Source organism: Octodon degus, unplaced genomic scaffold (genome assembly GCF_000260255.1).
Source record: "Octodon degus isolate 3935 unplaced genomic scaffold, OctDeg1.0 scaffold00103, whole genome shotgun sequence".
NCBI lineage: Eukaryota > Metazoa > Chordata > Mammalia > Rodentia > Octodontidae > Octodon > Octodon degus.
Window position 1 is genome coordinate 1,292,355 of NW_004524679.1, and position 6,000 is coordinate 1,298,354.

Below are 6,000 nucleotides of genomic sequence, written 5' to 3' on the forward strand. Positions count from 1 at the left end.
CAAAATCTAAACATTAGTTGTGGTTAACATCCACATACTGTAGTTGTTATTTCTAGTCTGAATGCTAACAAAGGGTACAGTTTTCATTTTATGTTTTGCTGTTTTTTTTTTTTTTTTGTTTGTTTTTTGCGGAACCGGGGATTGAACTCAGATCCTTGCATTTGCCAGTCAAGTGCTTATCCTACTGAGCCATCTCCCTGGCCCCTATGTTTTGCTGTATTTTCTAAATTTTCTATAATGAACTTATATAACTAGGAAAAAATCTTACTTAAAAAACAGGAAATATATTATTTTAAAAAATATTTCCTGTACTTTCAAAGGAGACTAAGCTAAAACGTTCACGCTCACTCGTTTTCATCATCATTCCCAAAAGAAAGGAGGCTGCTATTTTTTATTTGCTTTGGTGAGTTCTTTTTAAGGGAATCTTGCTTATTTACTTCATCCTCTTTTTTCTTCTTTTTTGAGCTTGCTGTTAAACCTGAGTATTTTTCTTCTGAGGGCCGCTTGACTGGTTTTCGATACATGATTCTTCCATCAGTTGGGGCTGGTTCTTCATCTGCTTTGGCAGCCTTTATTTCTGCTTTAATTTTCATAACTTCTTCAGCTGTCAAGTCTCCCTTTTTTAAAACCACCACTTGGGGCCGCTCATCTTCTTTGTCACTGTGATCACCCTCTTCATCTGGGAGCTGCGGCTGGATTGTCTTGACATTTCAGGGAACAGGTCTATCTGCCAGTTCCCCTGGGGTCCCTGTCCAGTGGGCTCCACTTCCGGCTTAGCAGGATGCCTGGCAGCTACTGTATCAGTAGCCCTCTGCTGTGGGTACTGCTGTCACTCCCAGGCAGCACTGGGCTGTCACCTCTGCTTCTCACCAACACTTCTCACCTCATGCAAGTTAGACCAGAAGTAGTCAAACAGCACTTCGTCTCCACGGTGGGCCCTTCCCGGTAGCCGACTCGCTCCTTGAAGCGAGACAGGAACGCGGGCTCGGCGGGCCGCACGTCCGACACCCGGTTTTGCTGGCTCATGACAGCTCCAAGAAAACCAATTTCCATGTTTTAAGGCCGTTTTTCTGGTTTCTTTTGTCATTTATTTCCAGTTTCACTGCACTGTGGTCAGATAATATGCATGGGATAATTTCTGTTTTATTGCATATATTTACGCATGACCTATAGACCTGTATGTGGTCTATTTTAGAAAATGAACCATGTGCAGCTGAGAAAAATTTGCATTAAGCTGTGTTTCTCTGGAACACTCTGTATATGTCCACTAAGTACATTTTTTCCAGCTCTGATTCAGTTCTGTCATTTCTTTGCTAATTTTTGTCTCGTTGATCTATCTTTTTGGGTTAAGCATTTGTTAAGGTCTCCTGTTAAGATTGTGGTTGGAAATTAGATTTTTCATGTCCATTATGATTTGCTTGATATAGTTGGGTGCTCTCATGTTTGGTGCATTCATATTTTTGAGTGTTACCTAGTCCTCTTGAATTTTTCCCCTAACCAGTATATAGTGGCCTTCTTTATTTCACTTGATCATTCTTGATTTGATGTTGAGACTGTCTCAGAATAGGACTGTGACTCCTACTTTTTTTCTGAGGTGCTGGGGCATGTAATATTTCATTCCATCCTTTGACTTTCAGCCTATGAGTGTCTTTATGAGTTAAGTGTGTTTCTCATATGCAGCATACTATTGGATTTTGTTTCCTAATCCACTGTGCCAGTCTATTTCTCTTAGTTGTTGAATTGAGTCCATTTACATTGATGGTTGGAATTGAGATATATTGACTTACGACTGAGATGTTATTTTCCTGCTGTCGTTTACTCCTTTTTCTCCTGTGTTTAATTGCTTGCCTTATTTAGTTGGTTGATTCTCATCTCATTCGTGGAGTTCTGATCATTTTGGTCCTTCTCTAGGACATCTTTTAATAGCCTATGTAGGTTTGGCTTTGTCATCATGAAATTCTTTAGTTGTTCTTTGTCATGGAAGTATTTCACTCCTCCATTAAACTTGAAAGAGATTTTTGCAGGGTATAGTAGACTGGGCTGGAATTTGTTTTCATAGAGGACTTGAAGTAGTCTGCTCCATTCTCTTCTTACCTTCATGGTTTGTGAATAGAAGTCGATTGTGTATCTGATCATTTTTTCCTTTGAATGTGATCTACTTTTTTTTCTCTAATGGCTTTCAGAATATTATTCTTGTGCTGAATTTCTGAGATTTTGACTATTATATGTCTCGATGTGTTTTTAATTGTATTGAGGTTACTTATTCTGTATGCTATGGTTACCTGAATGTCATATTGTTTCCTCACATTTGGAATGTTTTCTGTTATTACTTTTGCCCATATCTTTTTAGTGTCATTTATTTTGACTCCTTCTTTCCCCTTGATACCTATTTGTCTCACATTGTTCATGTTTGCATCTTCTTGCAAGTGATGGATTATTTTTTCCTGCATCCTCGTTGTTTTTAAGAGATCTTTTCTTATTTTGCAATAGCTGCAGCAGCTTCTCCATGATCTGAAACTCTGTCTTCACTCTCACTTAAACAGTTTTGCAATCTTGTGATTAAGATTTTAAATTTCTCTCTATCTCGTTGACTCTGCTTCATGTGCTCTATTTCTTTCCTGTATTGCTCATTCAAGGAATCCGTCATTTTTCTGATCTCCTCTGTTTTTTATCATTATCTTCTTTAGAAGCAGTTATTAATTCTTTTATTTCAGTGTATTTTTCAGATTGGATTTCCTCCCTATGTTTCTGTTGATTCTTTTCTTCAGATGCTATGAGTTCCTTGAATTCTTTTCTTATTTCCTAAAATTCTGGTTAATTTCTCTATTACTTTCTGCTATTGCTTATTTACTATCGACGCTATTAATTTGTACATTTTAGCTGAGGTAGTGTCCTCTGCCCTTGATCTGGGCGGGCATTTTGTTTCCTCCATATATTTCTGCATTTGATTCATTACTGCAGATGTTATTAATTGAGTGATTTCTTTTTTCATTTCTAATCTTAGTTACTCTATACCTTTCTGCAATTTTTTGTTTATTTTAGAAGCTATTGATTTCTTTTTTTCAGCTGTGTGATTACCAATTTGTTCTTTGTTATTTTCTTCTGCACTTATTATGGGTCCACTTGCATTCAGAGATTGCATTTTGCTCCTTCTTTTCATTTTGTGTAACACCTTCTTATGACCTATGTTGTAGAGCTTTGTTGCAGTTATAACCTTAGAATCTCCTGAAATTCAGGTGCAGATCTACAAAGTCTGGATTTATCCAGTTGTGCTTGTCTTGGCTCTGGCTGCTGTTCTCAGCTCCTTCCTGCTACTGCCCTTGGGAGTGAACCTGTTGTGCCCCTCTGTCAAGATGTTCTCCTCATGGACTAGATGGTTGGTTCTGTCCCCTATGCTCTCTGCAAGGATTGCTGCTACAGGTTTTCACCCTAGTCCATTATGCCTGGCCTGATCTGAGTTTGGAGGGGACAAGTTAGAGCAGGGGGGAGAGGCAGCTCTGCCACACACTCACCAGTCTTGGGCTAGAACTGGAATTGGGGGTCCCCAGAACGCAGCAGATATTCTCCCTGAGCAGGCTGGTTTGGGGGGGTGCTGAAGAGTTTTGGGGGGCATCCCAGGTGAGTGGAAAAGGGTCTCACCCAAGCTGTGCCTGGGCTGGGACCCAGAGGTCCCACTGGCACAGGGTAACTGGACAATCTCCCACACACTCACCAGGCCTGAACTTGGAGTGGGTCTGGGTGTTCCTGTAACACGACAGAAATTGCTACTCAGTGGGCGGGGCGGGGGGTTGCTGCGAGTGGTGGTGTGCATCCCAACTGGGTATAAGAGGGTCTCACACATGCTGTGTCTGTGCTGGGAGCAGCAGGTTCCCCTGGCGCAGGGTAGCTTGAAGCTCTCCCACACACTCACAGGGCCTGGGCTAGGACTGGATCTCTTTATTCCTTTTTGTAGTTGTGTGTATGTAATTTTCCTAGCAGTATGTATTTAAAAGACTTTCTTTTCTGCACTTTATATTCCCAGTGCATTTGTTTAAAATCTCTTGGTTCCTCTTTTGCTGCCTGGGAGCCTTTCATCCCAGTCATTCTCAGGTCCCCACTCTGCCCGCCCAATCCCCGTCCCTCCACATCCCAGCACTACTGGGTTTGGACCGAAGTGCACGGAGCTTTCAGGCATGCCCTGCTAGGAGCTGGCTTTGATTCTGGAAGCCATGCTCAACCAGATACTGCTGCTTCTTTGAAATGAACAATAGAAGTCCTGATGGATGAAGGAGCTATAGTACAAAACTTGGAAAACCTGGGTGAACAAACATGTCCTTATAAGATCTCTGCCACAGTCTGCAGCACTGGAGAGGTGGATCCATCTTGATGGATTTTTATGCACCAACTACAACCGTACAGAGCATAATGGAGCACTTGTCTCAGGACATTGATGTGATTAGAACAAATATTGTGAAACACCCTCTAGCCCAGAAAGTAAAGGAGTGAGAAGGCATTGTCCCAGTCCCACTTGAAGAAAAATTATATGCCCCAAAGAAAAAGAAGTAAGAAGGATCACAGCCTTTGACTCCTTGAACACCAGGGGAACTTGGATAACTTTGAGGACTTTCCCTGAGAGTTTTCCAGGGTGTTTTGTTTTTGCTATCTTATTTTGGTAAGAAGTAGAAGAACCACTGGCTGAGAACTCTTCTGTTGTCTGTGGTACTGTGCATGATTTCTGATTTTGTTATTATCAGTGTATTTTCTTTGTCAGTGTGAACAGTAACATTACTTTGGAGAACAAAATGTAAAGCAGACTTAGATATAAGGTAATCATTCAAACTATATAGCCATACAAAAAGAAAAAATGAAGACTCATGTATTATAGGGACAACTTTTGATTGGAGAAATAAACATAATTTTATAAACTCAAAAAAATCTCTTGGATCTAGATGTATAATTTTCTAGGTTCTCTACTTTGTTGCATTGGTCTCTCTATATATAATTTTAATGCCAGTGCCATGATGTTTTGATTACTGCCAATCTATAATTTGTTTAGAACTCAGATTTTTTAATGTTTACTACTTCTTTCACTTTACTCAACAAGGCTTTGATTATTCAGGTATTTCAGTAGTTCCGTATAAATTTTAGAATAATATTTCTCATTATGGAAAATGCCAATTATACTTTGTTATATATTTTATGTCATCTGTAAATCAATTTGAAGTCAGTGATTTTTTTTGTTTTGTTTTGTTTTTTGTTTTTGCGGAACTGGGGATTGAACTCAGGCCCTTGCGCTTGCCAGGGAAGCGCATATTCCACTGAGCCATCTCCCTGTCCCTGTAAATCAATTTGAGCACATTGGTTTCTTTCAAAAATGCTGATACTTTAAGTCTATACATATAGGATACCCATCCAATTTTGTCTCTTTCAGTTTCTTTCAAGAACATTTAAAAATTCACTGTAGAGATATCACCTCCTTTGTTAAAATTATTTCAATAATTTAATATATTCATAGCTATGATAAATATTGCTTTCTTGATTTTCTATTTCAAATTTTTATGAACATATAATATTATTATATGTGCTGCTGAAGTGAGCACAATGAGCATATAATATTACTACTCATCTTTTCCTTTAATTTTGTTTGATAAAATATTTTGAATTTGCTTTCAGTTATATCTTTGATCCATTTTCATGTTAGTGTAGTGCATGTTGATAGACAAGGGTCTAGTTTTAGTTTTCAGCATGTCGGTTGTTCCATCATCATTTATTATAGAGGCTATCTTTGTTTGAATGAACAGGTTACACACCTTTATCAAATATAAGGTGATTTAGGATGGTTGGAGTTGTGTCTACATCTTATAATCTGTCCCAGTGATCTTCAGATGTGAGTTTTTGATATACCAGTCTGATTTTATCACAGTAGTTTTTTTCAAAATTTTATTGATAAACAGATAGCAATGAGACAGTTTCAAATCAAATCGGAAGTACAGTTTCAACAAATAACACACTGTATATATT

The 6,000-nt window shown here is 38.7% G+C and overlaps 2 pseudogenes across 1 annotated transcript; one reads left to right on the forward strand and one right to left on the reverse strand.

The window, feature by feature from the left end:
* Positions 1-211: 211 nt before the first annotated feature.
* LOC101584831 lies at positions 212-1,026 on the reverse strand (annotated as a pseudogene). Its single transcript, XR_002822712.1, has 2 exons — positions 920-1,026; positions 212-723 (listed from the first exon to the last, which is right to left on the reverse strand). The product of XR_002822712.1 is annotated as an uncharacterized protein KIAA1143 homolog (transcript).
* Positions 1,027-4,172: 3,146 nt separating this feature from the next.
* On the forward strand, positions 4,173-4,545 carry LOC101585229 (annotated as a pseudogene).
* The last annotated feature ends 1,455 nt before the right edge of the window (positions 4,546-6,000 follow it).